Source organism: Monomorium pharaonis, unplaced genomic scaffold (genome assembly GCF_013373865.1).
Source record: "Monomorium pharaonis isolate MP-MQ-018 unplaced genomic scaffold, ASM1337386v2 scaffold_550, whole genome shotgun sequence".
NCBI classification, from domain to species: domain Eukaryota; kingdom Metazoa; phylum Arthropoda; class Insecta; order Hymenoptera; family Formicidae; genus Monomorium; species Monomorium pharaonis.
In genome coordinates, this window is record NW_023415858.1 from 6249 (window position 1) to 27288 (window position 21040).

Sequence of the window (21040 nt, forward strand, 5' to 3'; positions counted from 1 at the left end):
GATTTCGTCAACCGCTTCTTAAAAATTGTGTTGTAAACAAGTTGAAAACGTGTCGAACCTGTTTAACAACTTGGAAAAAAAAACAATGCAGAATACGAGAACGGGGATGAATTGTCGCCAGAATATGTAAAAATATCCATATCGACAATCTGAAAATTAATGTGCTTGCTCGGGCTTTTTACAGCCTCTTAAATTGTGTACAACAAGTTGTAGAACGGTAGAGAACCTGTTCTGTTTAAACTATACAAAAAAACAATGCAGAATACGAAGAACGTGTAGAGAATTGCGCCAGATATTCAAAAACCATCAGCCACGACAAGAAATTAATTTTCGGGCTGATTCAGTCCTCTTAAATGTGACACAAGTTAGAACGTTGAACTCTACTTGTTTTAAACATTAAGAAAAGAACATGCAGAATACGAAGAACTGGAGAATTGTCGCCAGAGATATGCTAAAAACTATCCAGCACGACAATTAAAATTAATTTTCGTGGCTGATTCAGCCTCTTAAAATTGTGTAACAGTCAAGTGTTTTAGAAACGTTAAACTCTTGGGGGTTTAAACATTAAGAAACAATGCAGAATACGAGAACTGGTGAGTAATTGTCGCCCGATATGTAAAACAACTATCCAGCACGACAATGAAAATTAATTGTTCCTCGGGCGTTCAGCTCTCTAAAATGTAGCACAAGCATTAGGAACGTAGAACTCTGTGTTAAACATTAAGAATAAAACAATGCAGGAATACGAGAACTGGTGAAGAATATGTCGCCAGATATGCTTAAACAACATCCAGCACGACAATGAAAATCAATTTTCGGGCTGATTTCAGCCTTCTTAAATTGTGTACACAAGATTAGACGTTAGAACTTGTTAAACATTAAAAAAAAACAATGCGAAAATACTGGAGAACTGTGGAGATTTGGGCCCAGATTCGTAAGAAACCATCCAGCACGACAATTGAAAATTAATTTCGGTCTGGATTTCAGCCTTTAAAATTGTGTACAAAAGTAGAACGTTAGAACTCTGTTTAAACCTTAAGAAAAAACATTGCAGATTACGAGAACTGTCAAGAAGAATTGTCGCCCAGAAGCTATCTAAAAACTATCCAGCACGACAATTAAAATTAATTTTCGGGGCTGATTTTCAAGTTCTTAAAAATTGTGTACACCAGTTTAGAACGTTAGAACTCTGTTTTAAACATTAAAAAAAAAACAATATCGAGTACGAGACTGTCGAGAATTTGTCGCCAGCATCATCTAAAAAACTATCCAGCAGCGACATTGAAATTAATTTCGGGCTATTTCAGCTTTAAAAATTGTGTACACAAGTTAGAACGTTAGGAACTCGTACACTCTGGTTAGAATACAGACATAAACAATGCAAGAATACGAAGGAATCGAGGAGAATTGTCGCCCAGATCATATCTAAAAACATCCAATACAGCACGACAATTAAATAATTTTTTTCGGGCTGATTTCAGCCTTCTTAAAATTGTGTAAACAAGTTAGAAACGGTTAGACTCTGTTTACACATTACGAATAAAACTGCGAATACGATGACACGTCGGAGAATTGTCGCCAGATATGAATAAAAACCCTATCCAGCACGACAGAAAAATTAATTTTTCGGTGCTGAATTTTCACCTCTTAAAATTGTGTCACAAGTAAAACGTTAGAACTCTGTTTAAACATAAAAAAAAACAATGCAAATAACGAGAACTGTGGAGATATGTCGCAGATATCTAAAAACTAATCCAGCACGACAATGAAAATTAATTTTCGGCCTGATTTCATCATCCATGCCTTTAAAATTGTGTACACAAGTTAGAACGTTAGGAACATCTGTTTTAAAAACACTTAGAAAAAACATATGAGAATACGAGAACTGTGTCGAGAATTGGTCTCCCAGCATATTAAAAAAACTATCCAGCACGACAATGAAAAATTAATTTTCGGCTGATTTTCAGCTTCTTAAATTGTGTTACACAAGTTAGAACGCATTAGAACTCTGTTTTATAACTTAAGAAAAAAAAACAATCAGAAATACGAGAACGGTTAGAGAATTGTCGAGAAGATCGTAAAAAATCCATGCCAGCACGGACAATGACTAAAATTAAATTTGGGTTGATTTGTCAGCCTCTTAAAATTGTTGTACAAAAACAAGTTAGAGAACGTTAGAGTCTGGTTTAAACATTAAGAAGAAAAAAAACAATGCGATACGAGAATGTGGAGGAATTGGTCGCCCAGATTATGTAAAAACTACCGCACGACAATTAAAATTAATTTTCGTGGGCTGATTTCAGCTTCCATTTCAGCTTCTTAAAAATTTGTACACATAGTTAGAACGTTGAAACTCTGTTATAACATAAGAAAAAAACAATGCCAGAGTAAACGAAACTGTCGAGAATTTGTCGCCAGATATCTAAAAACTAGCCTATGCAGCAACGACAATAAAATTAATCTTCGGTTCGGGCTGATTTTTCAATTTCAGTTCTTACTAGCTTAAAATATGTGTACACAAGTTTAGATGAACGTCTCTGAACTCTGGTTTAAACATTAAAAAAAACAATAGCAGAATACGAGAACTGTCGGAGAATTGTAGCCAGATATGTAAACGATCCAAGCACGAATGATAAATTAATTTTCGTGCTGATTATTTCAAGCCTTAAAATTGTGTCTCACAAGTTAACACGAGCTAGAGAACTCTGTTTAAACATTAGAATAAACAATGCAGAAATACGGAGAACTGGGAGAAGTGTCGCCAGACTAGATATGTAAAAACATCCAGCACGATCAAATTGAAAATTGAATTTTCGTGCTGATTTCCCGAGCATTCTTAAAAGTGTGACACAAGTAAACGGTTAAACTCTGTTTTTCAAAAAGACAATTAAGAAATAAAAATGCAGAAATACGAGAACTTGGATTAGAATTGTCGCAGATATCTAAAATCCATCCAGCACGACAATGAAATATATTTTCGCGCGCTTTCAGCCTCTGATAAAATTGTGTACACAATTGATACCGTTAGAACTCTGTTTAACATTTAAGAAAAAAAACAATGGCAGAATACGAGAAGAATGTGGAAATGTTCGCCAGATATCTAAAAACCATCCAGCACGGAAATAAAAATGTAATTTCAGATGCTGATTTCACAGCTCTTAAAATTGTTGCTACACAAGTAGTAGAACGTTAGAACTCTGATGTTAAACAAAAATTAAAAAAAAACAATGCCAGTACCGAGAAACTGTGCGAGAATTGTCCGCCAGAATCTAAAAACCTACCAGCAGACAATTTAAATTAAATTTTCGTGGTGATTTTCAGCTCTTAAACTTGTTGTTACACAAGTTTAAAAACGATGAGAACTCTGTTTAAACATTAAGAAAAAAAACAATGCAGAATGACGAGAACTGGTCGAGAATGGTCCGCCAGATATCTAAAACATCCGCACGACAATTAAAATTAATTTTCGGGCTGATTTAGCCTCTTAAATATTGTTACACAAGTTTTCAACGGTAGTAGTTCTATAGAACTCTGTTTAAACATGTAAGATAAACAATGCAAGCAGATAACGAGAACTGTCGGAATATGTCCGCAGATATAATAAAAACCATCCAGCACGGCCAATTAAAATTAATTTTCGTGCTTGTTTCACCTTCTTAAAATTTGTGTACACGTTAAACGGTTAGAACTCTGTTTAAAACATTAAGAAAAAAAAACATGCAGAATACGAGAACTGTCGGGATATTGTCCGCCAGCTATCTAAAAAACTACCAGCAGACAATAAAATAATTTTTCGGGTCTGATTTCAGCCATGTATAAAATTGTTGTTACACAAGTAGACTTGAAACTCTGTTTAAATATTAAAGAAAATAACCATCAGAGAAAAATACGAGAACCTGTCGTTGAAATTTTCGCCAGATACTAAAAACTTCAGACGACAATTAAAATTAATTTTCGTGCTGATTTCAATCACTCTTAAAAATTGTGTACACAAGTTATTATAACTATTAGAATCTCTGTTTCAAACATTAGGACAAAGGAACAAAAAACAATGCAGAATACGAGAGAAACTGTCGAGAATTGATCGCCATATCTAAAAACATCCAGCACGACGAATGAAACATTAATTTTCGGGCTGATCTTCATCACCATCTTAAAAATTGGTGTACACAAGTTTAGAACGTTTAGAACTCTGTTTAACCATTAAGAGAAAAAACAAGCAAGAGAATACGAGAACCGTAGAAGAATTGGCGCCAGATATCTAAAACCATACCAGCACGACAATAAAATTGAATTTTTCGGGCTGATTTTCAGCTCTCTAAATTTGTACACAAGTAAGAAACGTTGAACTCTGTCTTACAACATTAAGAATAATAAACAATGCAGAAACTAGAACTGTGGAACGAATTTGGTCGCCTAACTATGTAAAAACTATCAGGCACGACAATTAAACAATTAATTTCGTGCTGATTCAGCCTCTTAAATTTGTGATACAAAGTATTAGAAACGTTTAGAAACTTTTTAACATAAAAAAAAACAATGCACAATACGGTAACTGTGGGAGAATTGTCGCCAGATATCTAAAAACTATCCAGACACGACATGAATTGGAAAATAATTTCGGGCTGATTTCAGCCTCTTAAAATGTGTACACAAGTTAGAAGATAGAACTCTGTTTGAAACATTAAGAATAAACAATGCAGCAGATACGAGACGTGTCGAGAATTGTAGCCAGATATGTAAAAAACGATCCAGCCAACGACAATTTAAAAATTATGTTTCGTGCATTTCAGCCTCTTAAAATGTGTGTACACAAGTTTAAAACTGGATAGACTTGTTTACACATAAGAATAAAACAATGCAGAAATACGAGAACTTGTGCGAGAATTGTCGCCAGATATCTCAAAAAAACTATCCAGCACGACACTAAAATTAATAGTTCGGGCTGATTCAGCCTCTTAAAATTGGTACACATATGAAAACGTTAGAACTCTGTTTAAACCTAAGATAAACAAGCAGAATACGAGAACTGTGGGGGAGAATTGTCGCCAGAATGTATAAAAACTCATCCAGCCACTACAATTGAAAATTAATTTCGGCTGATTCCGCCTCTTAAATTGTTTCACCAAGTTTAGAACGGTTGTGAACATCTGTTTAAACATTAAGAAAAAACAATGCGAAGAATACGAGAACTGTCGAGAATTGGTCGCAGATATCAAAAAATATCCAGCACAGACAATGAAAATTAATTTGGGCTGATTTTCAGCCCTTATGAAAATTTGGTGTACACAAGTTAAGAACTTTAGAGAACTTGTTTCAACAACATTAGAAAAAACACAATGGCAAGAAACGAGAACTGTCAGAGAATTGGCGCAGATATCTAAAAACCATCCAGCACGACAATGAAAATTATTTTCGGGCTATTTCAACTCTTAAAATTGGTGTGTACACACGAGTCTAGAACGTTAGAACTCTGTTTAAAACATAACAGAAAAATAACATGCAGAGTACAAGAAAACTGTGTAGAATTGTCGCCAGATATGGCAAAAACTATCAGCCACGACAATATTCATATTTTTAAATTAATTTTCGTGCGGATGTCCAGCCTCTTTACAACTTGTGTACACCAGTTTAAACGGTTAGAACTCTGTTTCAACATTAAGGAAAACACAATGCAGAATACGCTGAACTGTGGAGAATTGTCGCCATGATATGTAAAAAACTATCCAAGTACGACAATTTATTACCCCCATTAATTTCGTGCCTGATTACAGCCACTTAAAATTGTGTACAGAAGTTTAAAACGGTAGCATCTCTGTTTAAACATTAACGAAAAAACCAATGCAGCAGAATACGAGCACTGTGGAGAATTGTCGCCAGATATGTAAAAACTATCCAGCACCGACAAATTTTATTTTTAAATTAATTTTTTGGCTGATTTCAGCCTCTTAAACTTCTTAAAATCGTGTACACAAGTTTTTCTTATGAACGTTAGAACTCTGTTTTAAACCATTAAGAAAAAAAAAACATGCGGAATACGAGAACTGTGGGAGGAATTGTAGCAGAATGAAAAAACTATCCAGCACGGACAATAAAATTAATTTTTTGTGCCATATTTCAGCTTTCTTAAATTGTGTCCACAAGTTTAAACAATAGAACTCGTTTAAAAACATTAAGAAAAATAAAAAACCAATGCCAGTAATCCCTTTGAGAACTGTCGAGCATTTGTCGGCAGATATCTAAAAAAACTATCCAGCACGACAATAACATTAATTTTCGTGCTGTTTTCAGCCTCCTAATAAAATTGTGGTACACAGTTTATTTAAACCGGTAGAACTCTGTTTAAACATAAGAAAAAACAATGCAGCATACGAAAACTGTCGAGAATGTTCGCCAGAATCTAAAAAACATCAGCACGACAATTATTTTTACATTAAAATTACTTTTGGGCTGATTTCAGCCTCTTAAAATTGTGTACACAAGTTTAAGAACGTTAGAACTCTGTTTAAACATTAAGAAAAAAACAATGCAGAGTACGAGAACTGTCGAGAATTGTCGCCAGATATCTAAAAAACTCTCCAGCACGACAATTAAAATTAATTTTCGGGCTGATTTCAGCTTCTTAAAATTGTGTACAAAAGTTAGAACGTTAGAAACTCTGTTTAAACATTAAAAAAAAAACAATGCAGAGTACGAGAACTGTCGAGATATTGTCCGCCAGATATCTAAAAAACTATCCAGCACGACAATGAAAATTAATTTTCGGGCTGATTTCAGCCTCTTAAAATTGTGTACACAAGTTAGAAACGTTAGAAAACTCTGTTTAAACATTAAGAAAAAAACAATGCAGAAACGAGAAACTGTGGAGAATTGTCGCCAGATATTAGTAAAAAACTATCCAGCACGAAAATTAAAATTAATTTTCGGGCTGATTTCAGCCTCTTAAAATTGTGTACACAAGTTAGAACGTTAGAACTCTGTTTAAACATTAAGAAAAAACAATGCAGAATACGAGAACTGTCGAGAATTGTCGCCAGATATCTAAAAACTATCCAGCACGACAATGAAAATTAATTTTCGGGCTGATTTCAGCCTCTTAAAATTGTGTACACAAGTTAGAACGTTAGAACTCTGTTTAAACATTAAGAAAAAAACAATGCAGAATACGAGAACTGTGGAGAATTGTCGCCAGATATCTAAAAAACTATCCAGCACGACAATTAAAATTAATTTTCGGGCTGATTTCAGCCTCTTAAAATTGTGTACACAAGTTAGAACGTTAGAACTCTGTTTAAACATTAAGAATAAACAATGCAGAATACGAGAACTGTCGGAGAATTGTCGCCAGATATCTAAAAACCATCCAGCACGACAATGAAAATTAATTTTCGGGCTGATTTCAGCCTCTTAAAATTGTGTACACAAGTTTAAACGATAGAACTCTGTTTAAACATTAAGAAAAAACAATGCAGAATACGAGAACTGTCGAGAATTGTCGCCAGATATCTAAAAACCATCCAGCACGACAATGAAAATTAATTTTCGGGCTGATTTCAGCCTCTTAAAATTGTGTACACAAGTTAGAACGTTAGAACTCTGTTTAAACATTAAGAAAAAACAATGCAGAATACGAGAACTGTGGAGAATTGTCGCCAGATATGCTAAAAACTATCCAGCACGACAATTAAAATTAATTTTCGGGCTGATTTCAGCCTCTTAAATTGTGTACACAAGTTAGAACGTTAGAACTCTGTTTAAACATTAAGAAAAAACAATGCAGAAGTACGAGAACTGTCGAGAATTGTCGCCAGATATCTAAAAACTATCCAGCACGACAATTAAAATTAATTTTCGGGCTGATTTCAGCTTCTTAAAATTGTGTACACAAGTTAAAACGTTAGAACTCTGTTTAAACATTAGAAAAAAACAATGCAGATACGAGAACTGTCGAGAATTGTCGCCAGATATCTAAAAACTATCCAGCACGACAATGAAAATTAATTTTCGGGCTGATTTCAGCCTCTTAAAATTGTGTACACAAGTTTAGAACGTTAGAACTCTGTTTAAACATTAAGAAAAAACAATGCAGAATACGAGAACTGTGGAGAATTGTCGCCAGATATGTAAAAACTATCCAGCACGACAATTAAAATTAATTTTCGTGCTGATTTCAGCCTCTTAAAATTGTGTACACAAGTTTTAAACGGTAGAACTCTGTTTAAACATTAAGAAAAAACAATGCAGAATACGAGAACTGTCGAGAATTGTCGCCAGATATCTAAAAACCTATCCAGCACGACAATGAAAATTAATTTTCGGGCTGATTTCAGCCTCTTAAAATTGTGTACACAAGTTAGAACGTTAGAACTCTGTTTAAACATTAAGAAAAAACAATGCAGAATACGAGAACTGTTGGAGAATTGTCGCCAGATATCTAAAAACTATCCAGCACGACAATGAAAATTAATTTTCGGGCTGATTTCAGCCTCTTAAAATTGTGTACACAAGTTAGAACGTTAGAACTCTGTTTAAACATTAAGAATAAACAATGCAGAATACGAGAACTGTGGAGAATTGTCGCCAGATATCTAAAAACTATCCAGCACGACAATTAAAATTAATTTTCGGGCTGATTTCAGCCTCTTAAAATTGTGTACACAAGTTAGAACGTTAGAACTCTGTTTAAACATTAAGAAAAAACAATGCAGAATACGAGAACTGTCGAGAATTGTCGCCAGATATCTAAAAACCATCCAGCACGACAATGAAAATTAATTTTCGGGCTGATTTCAGCCTCTTAAAATTGTGTACACAAGTTTAGAACGTTAGAACTCTGTTTAAACATTAAGAAAAAACAATGCAGAATACGAGAACTGTCGAGAATTGTCGCCAGATATCTAAAAACTATCCAGCACGACAATTAAAATTAATTTTCGTGCTGATTTCAGCCTCTTAAAATTGTGTACACAAGTTTAAACGTAGAACTCTGTTTAAACATTAAGAAAAAAACAATGCAGAATACGAGAACTGTCGAGAATTGTCGCCAGATATCTAAAAACTATCCAGCACGACAATTAAAATTAATTTTCGTGCTGATTTCAGCCTCTTAAAATTGTGTACACAAGTTTAGAACGTTAGAACTCTGTTTAAACATTAAGAAAAAACAATGCAGAATACGAGAACTGTCGAGAATTGTCGCCAGATATCTAAAAACCTATCCAGCACGACAATGAAAATTAATTTTCGGGCTGATTTCAGCCTCTTAAAATTGTGTACACAAGTTAGAACGTTAGAACTCTGTTTAAACATTAAGAAAAAACAATGCAGAATACGAGAACTGTGGAGAATTGTCGCCAGATATCTAAAAACTATCCAGCACGACAATTAAAATTAATTTTTGGGCTGATTTCAGCCTCTTAAAATTGTGTACACAAGTTAGAACGTTAGAACTCTGTTTAAACATTAAGAAAAAACAATGCAGAATACGAGAACTGTCGAGAATTGTCGCCAGATATCTAAAAACTATCCAGCACGACAATTAAAATTAATTTTCGTGCTGATTTCAGCCTCTTAAAATTGTGTACACAAGTTAGAACGTTAGAACTCTGTTTAAACATTAAGAAAAAACAATGCAGAATACGAGAACTGTGGAGAATTGTCGCCAGATATCTAAAAACTATCCAGCACGACAATGAAAATTAATTTTCGGGCTGATTTCAGCCTCTTAAAATTGTGTACACAAGTTAGAACGTTAGAACTCTGTTTAAACATTAAGAAAAAACAATGCAGAATACGAGAACTGTAGAGAATTGGCGCCAGATATCTAAAAACCATCCAGCACGACAATGAAAATTAATTTTCGGGCTGATTTCAGCCTCTTAAAATTGTGTACACAAGTTAGAACGTTAGAACTCTGTTTAAACATTAAGAAATAAACAATGCAGAATACGAGAACTGTGGAGAATTGTCGCCAGATATGTAAAAACTATCCAGCACGACAATTAAAATTAATTTTCGGGCTGATTTCAGCCTCTTAAAATTTGTGTACACAAGTTAGAACGTTAGAACTCTGTTTAAACATTAAGAAAAAACAATGCAGAATACGAGAACTGTAGAGAATTGTCGCCAGATATCTAAAAACCATCCAGCACGACAATGAAAATTAATTTTCGGGCTGATTTCAGCCTCTTAAAATTGTGTACACAAGTTAGAACGTTAGAACTCTGTTTAAACATTAAAAATAAACAATGCAGAATACGAGAACTGTGGAGAATTGTCGCCAGATATGTAAAAACTATCCAGCACGAAAATTAAAATTAATTTTCGTGCTGATTTCAGCCTCTTAAAATTGTGTACACAAGTTTAAACGGTAGAACTCTGTTTAAACATTAAGAATAAACAATGCAGAATACGAGAACTGTCGAGAATTGTCGCCAGATATCTAAAAACCATCCAGCACGACAATGAAAATTAATTTTCGGGCTGATTTCAGCCTCTTAAAATTGTGTACACAAGTTAGAACGTTAGAACTCTGTTTAAACATTAAGAATAAACAATGCAGAATACGAGAACTGTGGAGAATTGTCGCCAGATATGTAAAAACTATCCAGCACGACAATTAAAATTAATTTTCGTGCTGATTTCAGCCTCTTAAAATTGTGTACACAAGTTTAAACGGTAGAACTCTGTTTAAACATTAAGAAAAAACAATGCAGAATACGAGAACTGTCGAGAATTGTCGCCAGATATCAAAAACTATCCAGCACGACAATTAAAATTAATTTTGGGCTGATTTCAGCCTTATAAAATTGTGTACACAAGTTAGAACGTTAGAACTCTGTTTAAACATTAAGAAAAAACAATGCAGAAAACGAGAACTGTCGAGATTTGTCGCCAGATATCTAAAAACTATCCAGCACGACAATGAAAATTAATTTTCGGGCTGATTTCAGCCTCTTAAAATTGTGTACACAAGTTAGAACGTTAGAACTCTGTTTAAACATTAAGAAAAAACAATGCAGAGTACAAGAACTGTGGAGAATTGTCGCCAGATATGCAAAAACTATCCAGCACGACAATTAAAATTAATTTTCGTGCTGATTTCAGCCTCTTAAAATTGTGTACACAAGTTTAAACGGTAGAACTCTGTTTAAACATTAAGAAAAAACAATGCAGAATACGAGAACTGTGGAGAATTGTCGCCAGATATGTAAAAACTATCCAGTACGACAATTAAAATTAATTTTCGTGCTGATTACAGCCACTTAAAATTGTGTACACAAGTTTAAACGGTAGAACTCTGTTTAAACATTAAGAAAAAACAATGCAGAATACGAGAACTGTGGAGAATTGTCGCCAGATATGTAAAAACTATCCAGCACGACAATTAAAATTAATTTTTGGGCTGATTTCAGCCTCTTAAAATCGTGTACACAAGTTAGAACGTTAGAACTCTGTTTAAACATTAAGAAAAAACAATGCAGAATACGAGAACTGTGGAGAATTGTCGCCAGATATGTAAAAACTATCCAGCACGACAATTAAAATTAATTTTCGTGCTGATTTCAGCCTCTTAAAATTGTGTACACAAGTTTAAAACGTTAGAACTCTGTTTAAACATTAAGAAAAAACAATGCAGAATACGAGAACTGTCGAGAATTGTCGCCAGATATCTAAAAACTATCCAGCACGACAATTAAAATTAATTTTCGTGCTGTTTTCAGCCTCTTAAAATTGTGTACACAAGTTTAAACGGTAGAACTCTGTTTAAACATTAAGAAAAAACAATGCAGAATACGAGAAACTGTGGAGAATTGTCGCCAGATATCTAAAAACTATCCAGCACGACAATGAAAATTAATTTTCGGGCTGATTTCAGCCTCTTAAAATTGTGTACACAAGTTAGAACGTTAGAACTCTGTTTAAACATTAAGAAAAAACAATGCAGAATACGAGAACTGTGGAGAATTGTCGCCAGATATGTAAAAACTATCCAGCACGACAATGAAAATTAATTTTCGGGCTGATTTCAGCCTCTTAAAATTGTGTACACAAGTTAGAACGTTAGAACTCTGTTTAAACATTAAGAAAAAACAATGCAGAATACGAGAACTGTCGAGAATTGTCGCCAGATATCTAAAAACCATCCAGCACGACAATGAAAATTAATTTTCGGGCTGATTTCAGCCTCTTAAAATTGTGTACACAAGTTAGAACGTTAGAACTCTGTTTAAACATTAAGAAAAAACAATGCAGAATACGAGAACTGTGGAGAATTGTCGCCAGATATCTAAAAACCTATCCAGCACGACAATGAAAATTAATTTTCGGGCTGATTTCAGCCTCTTAAAATTGTGTACACAAGTTAGAACGTTAGAACTCTGTTTAAACATTAAGAAAAAACAATGCAGAATACGAGAACTGTAGAGAATTGTCGCCAGATATCTAAAAACTATCCAGCACGACAATGAAAATTAATTTTCGGGCTGATTTCAGCCTCTTAAAATTGTGTACACAAGTTAGAACGTTAGAACTCTGTTTAAACATTAAGAATAAACAATGCAGAATACGAGAACTGTCGAGAATTGTCGCCAGATATCTAAAAACTATCCAGCACGACAATTAAAATTAATTTTCGTGCTGATTTCAGCCTCTTAAAATTGTGTACACAAGTTTAAACGGTAGAACTCTGTTTAAACATTAAGAAAAAACAATGCAGAATACGAGAACTGTCGAGAATTGTCGCCAGATATCTAAAAACTATCCAGCACGACAATTAAAATTAATTTTTGGGCTGATTTCAGCCTCTTAAAATTGTGTACACAAGTTAAAACGTTAGAACTCTGTTTAAACATTAGGAAAAAACAATGCAGAATACGAGAACTGTGGAGAATTGTCGCCAGATATCTAAAAACTATCCAGCACGACAATTAAAATTAATTTTCGGGCTGATTTCAGCCTCTTAAAATTGTGTACACAAGTTAGAACATTAGAACTCTGTTTAAACATTAAGAAAAAACAATGCAGAATACGAGAACTGTGGAGAATTGTCGCCAGATATGTAAAAACTATCCAACACGACAATTAAAATTAATTTTCGGGCTGATTTCAGCTTCTTAAAATTGTGTACACAAGATAGAACGTTAGAACTCTGTTTAAACATTAAGAAAAACCAATGCAGAATACGAGAACTGTGGAGAATTGTCGCCAGATATGTAAAAACTATCCAGCACGACAATGAAAATTAATTTTCGGGCTGATTTCAGCCTCTTAAAATTGTGCACACAAGTTAGAACGTTAGAACTCTGTTTAAACATTAAGAATAAACAATGCAGAATACGAGAACTGTCGAGAATTGTCGCCAGATATCTAAAAACCATCCAGCACGACAATGAAAATTAATTTTCGGGCTGATTTCAGCTTCTTAAAATTGTGTACACAAGTTAGAACGTTAGAACTCTGTTTAAACATTAAAAAAAAACAATGCAGAATACGAGAACTGTGGAGAATTGTCGCCAGATATGTAAAAAGTATCCAGCACGACAATTAAAATTAATTTTCGTGTTGATTTCAGCCTCTTAAAATTTTGTACACAAGTTAGAACGTTAGAACTCTGTTTAAACATTAAGAAAAAACAATGCAGAGTACGAGAACTGTCGAGAATTGTCGCCAGATATCTAAAAACTATCCAGCACGACAATTAAAATTAATTTTCGGGCTGATTTCAGCTTCTTAAAATTGTGTACACAAGTTAGAACGTTAGAACTCTGTTTAAACATTAAAAAAAAACAATGCAGAGTACGAGAACTGTCGAGAATTGTCGCCAGATATCTAAAAACTATCCAGCACGACAATGAAAATTAATTTTCGGGCTGATTTCAGCCTCTTAAAATTGTGTACACAAGTTAGAACGTTAGAACTCTGTTTAAACATTAAGAATAAACAATGCAGAATACGAGAACTGAGGAGAATTGTCGCCAGATATCTAAAAACCATCCAGCACGACAATGAAAATTAATTTTCGGGCTGATTTCAGCCTCTTAAAATTGTGTACACAAGTTAGAACGTTAGAACTCTGTTTAAACATTAAGAAAAAACAATGCAGAATACGAGAACTGTGGAGAATTGTCGCCAGATATGTAAAAACTATCCAGCACGACAATTAAAATTAATTTTCGTGCTGATTTCAGCCTCTTAAAATTGTGTACACAAGTTAGAACGTTAGAACTCTGTTTAAACATTAAGAAAAAACAATGCAGAATACGAGAACTGTGGAGTATTGTCGCCAGATATCTAAAAACCATCCAGCACGACAATGAAAATTAATTTTCGGGCTGATTTCAGCCTCTTAAAATTGTGTACACAAGTTAGAACGTTAGAACTCTGTTTAAACATTAAGAATAAACAATGCAGAATACGAGAACTGTCGAGAATTGTCGCCAGATATCTAAAAACCATCCAGCACGACAATGAAAATTAATTTTCGGGCTGATTTCAGCTTCTTAAAATTGTGTACACAAGTTAGAACGTTAGAACTCTGTTTAAACATTTAAAAAAAACAATGCAGAATACGAGAACTGTGGAGAATTGTCGCCAGATATGTAAAAAGTATCCAGCACGACAATTAAAATTAATTTTCGTGTTGATTTCAGCCTCTTAAAATTTTGTACACAAGTTAGAACGTTAGAACTCTGTTTAAACATTAAGAAAAAACAATGCAGAGTACGAGAACTGTCGAGAATTGTCGCCAGATATCTAAAAACTATCCAGCACGACAATTAAAATTAATTTTCGGGCTGATTTCAGCTTCTTAAAATTGTGTACACAAGTTAGAACGTTAGAACTCTGTTTAAACATTAAAAAAAAACAATGCAGAGTACGAGAACTGTCGAGAATTGTCGCCAGATATCTAAAAACTATCCAGCACGACAATGAAAATTAATTTTCGGGCTGATTTCAGCCTCTTAAAATTGTGTACACAAGTTAGAACGTTAGAACTCTGTTTAAACATTAAGAATAAACAATGCAGAATACGAGAACTGTGGAGAATTGTCGCCAGATATGTAAAAACTATCCAGCACGAAAATTAAAATTAATTTTCGTGCTGATTTCAGCCTCTTAAAATTGTGTACACAAGTTTAAACGGTAGAACTCTGTTTAAACATTAAGAATAAACAATGCAGAATACGAGAACTGTCGAGAATTGTCGCCAGATATCTAAAAACCATCCAGCACGACAATGAAAATTAATTTTCGGGCTGATTTCAGCTTCTTAAAATTGTGTACACAAGTTAGAACGTTAGAACTCTGTTTAAACATTAAGAATAAACAATGCAGAATACGAGAACTGTGGAGAATTGTCGCCAGATATCTAAAAACCATCCAGCACGACAATGAAAATTAATTTTCGAGCTGATTTCAGCCTCTTAAAATTGTGTACACAAGTTAGAACGTTAGAACTCTGTTTAAACATTAAAAAAAAACAATGCAGAATACGAGAACTGTGGAGAATTGTCGCCAGATATCTAGAAACCATCCAGCACGACAATTAAAATTAATTTTCGTGCTGATTTCAGCCTCTTAAAATTGTGTACACAAGTTAGAACGTTAGAACTCTGTTTAAACATTAAAAAAAAACAATGCAGAATACGAGAACTGTCGAGAATTGTCGCCAGATATTTAAAAACTATCCAGCACGACAATTAAAATTAATTTTTGTGCCAATTTCAGCTTCTTAAAATTGTGTACACAAGTTTAAACGATAGAACTCTGTTTAAACATTAAAAAAAAACAATGCAGAATACGAGAACTGTCGAGAATTGTCGCCAGATATCTAAAACTATCCAGCACGACAATTAAAATTAATTTTCGTGCTGATTTCAGCCTCTTAAAATTGTGTACACAAGTTAGAACGTTAGAACTCTGTTTAAACATTAAGAAAAACAATGCAGAATACGAGAACTGTCGAGAATTGTCGCCAGATATTTAAAAACCATCCAGCACGACAATTAAAATTAATTTTCGTGTTGATTTCAGCTTCTTAAAATTGTGTACACAAGTTAGAACGTTAGAACTCTGTTTAAACATTAAGAAAAAACAATGCAGAATACGAGAACTGTGGAGTATTGTCGCCAGATATCTAAAAACCATCCAGCACGACAATGAAAATTAATTTTCGGGCTGATTTCAGCTTCTTAAAATTGTGTACACAAGTTAGAACGTTAGAACTCTGTTTAAATATTATAGAAAAATACACCAGAATACGAGAACTGTCGAGAATTGTCGCCAGATACGTAAAAACTATTCAGCACGACAATTAAAATTAATTTTCGTGCTGATTTCAGCTTCTTAAAATTGTGTACACAAGTTATAACATTAGAACTCTGTTTAGACATTAAGAAAAAACAATGCAGAATACGAGAACTGTCGAGAATTGTCGCCAGATATCTAAAAACCATCCAGCACGACAATGAAAATTAATTTTCGGGCTGATTTCAGCCTCTTAAAATTGTGTACACAAGTTAGAACGTTAGAACTCTGTTTAAACATTAAGAAAAAACAATGCAGAATACGAGAACTGTAGAGAATTGGCGCCAGATATCTAAAAACCATCCAGCACGACAATGAAAATTAATTTTCGGGCTGATTTCAGCCTCTTAAAATTGTGTACACAAGTTTAAACGATAGAACTCTGTTTAAACATTAAGAAAAAACAATGCAGAAAACGAGAACTGTCGAGATTTGTCGCCAGATATCTAAAAACTATCCAGCACGACAATTAAAATTAATTTTCGTGCTGATTTCAGCCTCTTAAAATTGTGTACACAAGTTAGAACGTTAGAACTCTGTTTAAACATTAAGAAAAAACAATGCAGAATACGAGAACTGTGGAGTATTGTCGCCAGATATCTAAAAACTATCCAGCACGAGAATTAAAATTAATTTTCGTGCTGATTTCAGCCTCTTAAAATTGTGTACACAAGTTAGAACGTTAGAACTCTGTTTAAACATTAAGAAAAAACAATGCAGAGTACGAGAACTGTCGAGAATTGTCGCCAGATATCTAAAAACTATCCAGCACGACAATTAAAATTAATTTTTGTGCCAATTTCAGCTTCTTAAAATTGTGTACACAAGTTTAAACGATAGAACTCTGTTTAAACATTAAGAAAAAACAATGCAGAATACGAGAACTGTCGAGAATTGTCGCCAGATATCTAAAACTATCCAGCACGACAATTAAAATTAATTTTCGTGCTGATTTCAGCCTCTTAAAATTGTGTACACAAGTTAGAACGTTAGAACTCTGTTTAAACATTAAGAAAAAACAATGCAGAATACGAGAACTGTGGAGAATTGTCGCCAGATATCTAAAAACCATCCAGCACGACAATGAAAATTAATTTTCGGGCTGATTTCAGCCTCTTAAAATTGTGTACACAAGTTAGAACGTTAGAACTCTGTTTAAACATTAAAAAAAAACAATGCAGAATACGAGAACTGTGGAGAATTGTCGCCAGATATCTAAAAACCATCCAGCACGACAATGAAAATTAATTTTCGGGCTGATTTCAGCCTCTTAAAATTGTGTACACAAGTTAGAACGTTAGAACTCTGTTTAAACATTAAGAAAAAACAATGCAGAATACGAGAACTGTAGAGAATTGGCGCCAGATATCTAAAAACCATCCAGCACGACAATGAAAATTAATTTTCGGGCTGATTTCAGCCTCTTAAAATTGTGTACACAAGTTAGAACGTTAGAACTCTGTTTAAACATTAAGAAAAAACAATGCAGAATACGAGAACTGTCGAGAGTAGGAATAGAAGGGTGGTTCTGACCCATGGGATCTCAGGGGGGTGAGGGGCGGGGGGGGGTATGACGTCACGGGGGGTATGACGTCACGGGGGGAGGGGGGTATGACGTCACGGGGGGTATGACGTCACGGGGGGGTATGACGTCAGGGGGGGAGGGGTATGACGTCACGGGGGGAGGGGGGTATGACGTCACGGGGGGTATGACGTCACGGGGGGGTATGACGTCAGGGGGGGTATGACGTCGCGGGGGGTATGACGTTGCGGGGGGGAGGGGGGGGGGGCTTATCAGTGTAAACATTTTTATATAAACTCAGTTGTAACCTGATATAAACATTTTTATATAAACTCAGTTGTAACCTGATATAAACAAATCCCAGCCGCTTATCAGTACAAACTTTTATGTAAACAACATGCTAGTTGTAACCTGATATAAACAAATACCAGTCGATAACCGTTTATCGGTATGAGCATTTATGTAATCTCAGTTGTAATCTGATATAAACAATTACTTAAATCTTTCTAAGTAAAACTATATGCGAGCTGCAACCTGATATAAACAATTAGACCCTGCGGCTAAGGGTAGGTATAAACAATTTTTATCTATGGGTTTTTCTGTCACTTATCAGTATAAACATTTTTAAGTAAAATAATATGCGAGTTGCAACCTGATATAAACAATTAAAAATTTCTAAGAATATTTATTGCACGGAGCGCCGAATCGTCGGCAGCTGATAAATTTATTTGGTAGCTCTTGGAAGCTAAAAAAACAAATAACGTTAACCATATCCGGTAGCTGCTTGTTATAAACAAATTTTTTATCTCACGGAGCGCCGAACCGTCGGCAGCTTAAATTTCTAGATAATGAATCGGCAGTGAGCACCGGTAGCTAAAGTATTTAAACATTTGATCGACATTTATCACCCGACAGCTCTAAGCGGCTATTTATGCATAACTATAAACAAATGTATGAGACAAAGGGCTAAGGGTGAAATATAATTGGTCTGGAAGAGCACGGTGCCACAGTAAGCGTGAAGTCTTCAACCTGAACGAATCAAAGTCCTGTGAATTAATTTCTAAGTATCGTGAAATTTATAACTTGAAAAATGGCTAATCAGTTAAATAAAGTGGAAATTATAGATATCGCGGACGATACAGAAATTATAGATATCGCGGACGATACAGAAATTGTGGATATCGCGGACGATATAGAAATTGTGAATATCGCGGACGATATAGAAATTGTGAATATCGCGGACGATATAGAAATTGTGAATATCGCGGACGATAAAGAAGATATTGATATTGCAGGCAGTGATTATGAAAACTCCAACGATGAAGATATGATAGTGATTGATGATTTCGAAAATTTCTACGAGGATGATGAAGACAGCTTAGTATCCGATGCTAGTGATTCTACGAGCTATTCCATTGATGTTGTCGATCGCGTGGAAAAATGTGTTTCACACGAAGATTTTCTTAACTTGAACGAGCGTTCCGAACATTGCGCATTATTTTTCTTTTATTCTACGGGTGGTGCTCTAGCTCTCTGTGCCGAGTGTATGATTGACATGTGGGACATTAGAAAAGGCATGAGTGCTGTTAGGGAGCATCAAACGGATCGGCTAGAAAATTTGGATCATAGGGCTTGCTCGAATTGCCGTCAATCCATGTACGTGATAATTCCGCGCAACATGTGCCCAGTGTGCGGCTTGTAAAGACTTTAAATACATAACCGTACAACATGGATCAGGAGGACATTGAAGATATCAAATATGTTCTTAACAATAAACGAATATCACCAGTGCAATTTATACGCGATCGAGAACTTGGTATACGTGGAACGCTTGAACGCGTTGCGATACATAGAGTGTATATAAAGAATGAATCTATTTATCCCTGGCCTTATCACGTGAGACAGGAAATATATACCATGGCATTGAATCAGTGTCCGAATGATGAAATCGCTAAAAAGATGCTACGTGAATACGATACTATGTACATTAAAATTCCTGCTGGTATTGGAAGGTGTATCAAATTGTTGATAAATAATATGGTTAAAGTGTTCTTAAAAAAATCCTAAAATAACAAATATGCTGCGCACGTATGATGATTTTTTTAATGCATGCAATCGTTATGCTTATAAAGACGATGAGAATAATGATCATTTTGGGATCATGATGAGAACCTCTGTTTACATTCTGCATGAAAAAGAATGCAAAAAAATGCACTATGAAGTGCAAGATTCGGTGCGACGCTGCAAATCATGTAGACGTGTCACGTGCAAGTGCTCCGTTGAAGAATGTAACGTGATTTAAAAAGTGCGAAAAGACGCTAAAACATGGAACAATTCGATTTAGAGGAACGCGAGCTCTTGGAGCAAGCGAACAGAGTCGTTACTTTGGGCGAGTGTTTTACGTGGTTGCAGCGATGTGATGAGTGTGTACAACGGCTCGAGGAACATAGCCGCGTCAAGCGTTCTCGGCTCGCCGTCGGATATAAACAATCGTTGGTGGCGAGAATCGCGCGACTCGAGGGTGAAAAGACAAGATTACAAAGACGTTTCGTGCACGTCGGCGGTGATTACGCGAGTGATAACGCGGAAAGACTCGTGTGGCGCGAGATAGATACCGCGTTTGAGAATCGCGTGCTGACCGGTGCGGTTATCAATACTAACTATATCGAGCCGCGACAATTTCTCGAAGACGCCGGGGGTATAGTGCTCGAGCGTGTGCGGGGCGCTCTACAAAAACACAACTGTGTAAAAGTAAACACCGCGTTCAACGGTGTATTTGTGACTGGTGAAAAAAGCGCTAATAAGAGTATCACCACAAAAAATTGTGAACTCTTTCAAACGTTGGATTTAGACCAATGGTACGAGCGGTGTGTTATCGAGCCCACGTTAGCGTCACTTGAAGAGTTTCAAGAACGCGATAGCGGGTGGGCGCTTTCACGAATTCTCAATTTAACTGTAAACGTGAACAAATATAATCCTCTACACGCGGGATGTTACGTAACATTGCCGCGAGAAATAATGTTGAAAAAAGCAGTTGTGAACATTAAATCGAATGACAATGCGTGCTTTGCATGGTCAGTGATCGCCGCTCTATATCCTACAAAGAAACATAGTGATAGAATGTCATTGTACCCTCATTATACGACAGTCTTAAAGTTCGACGACATCAAGTTTCCCGTTATATTAAAAGACATTGGGAAATTTGAGAGA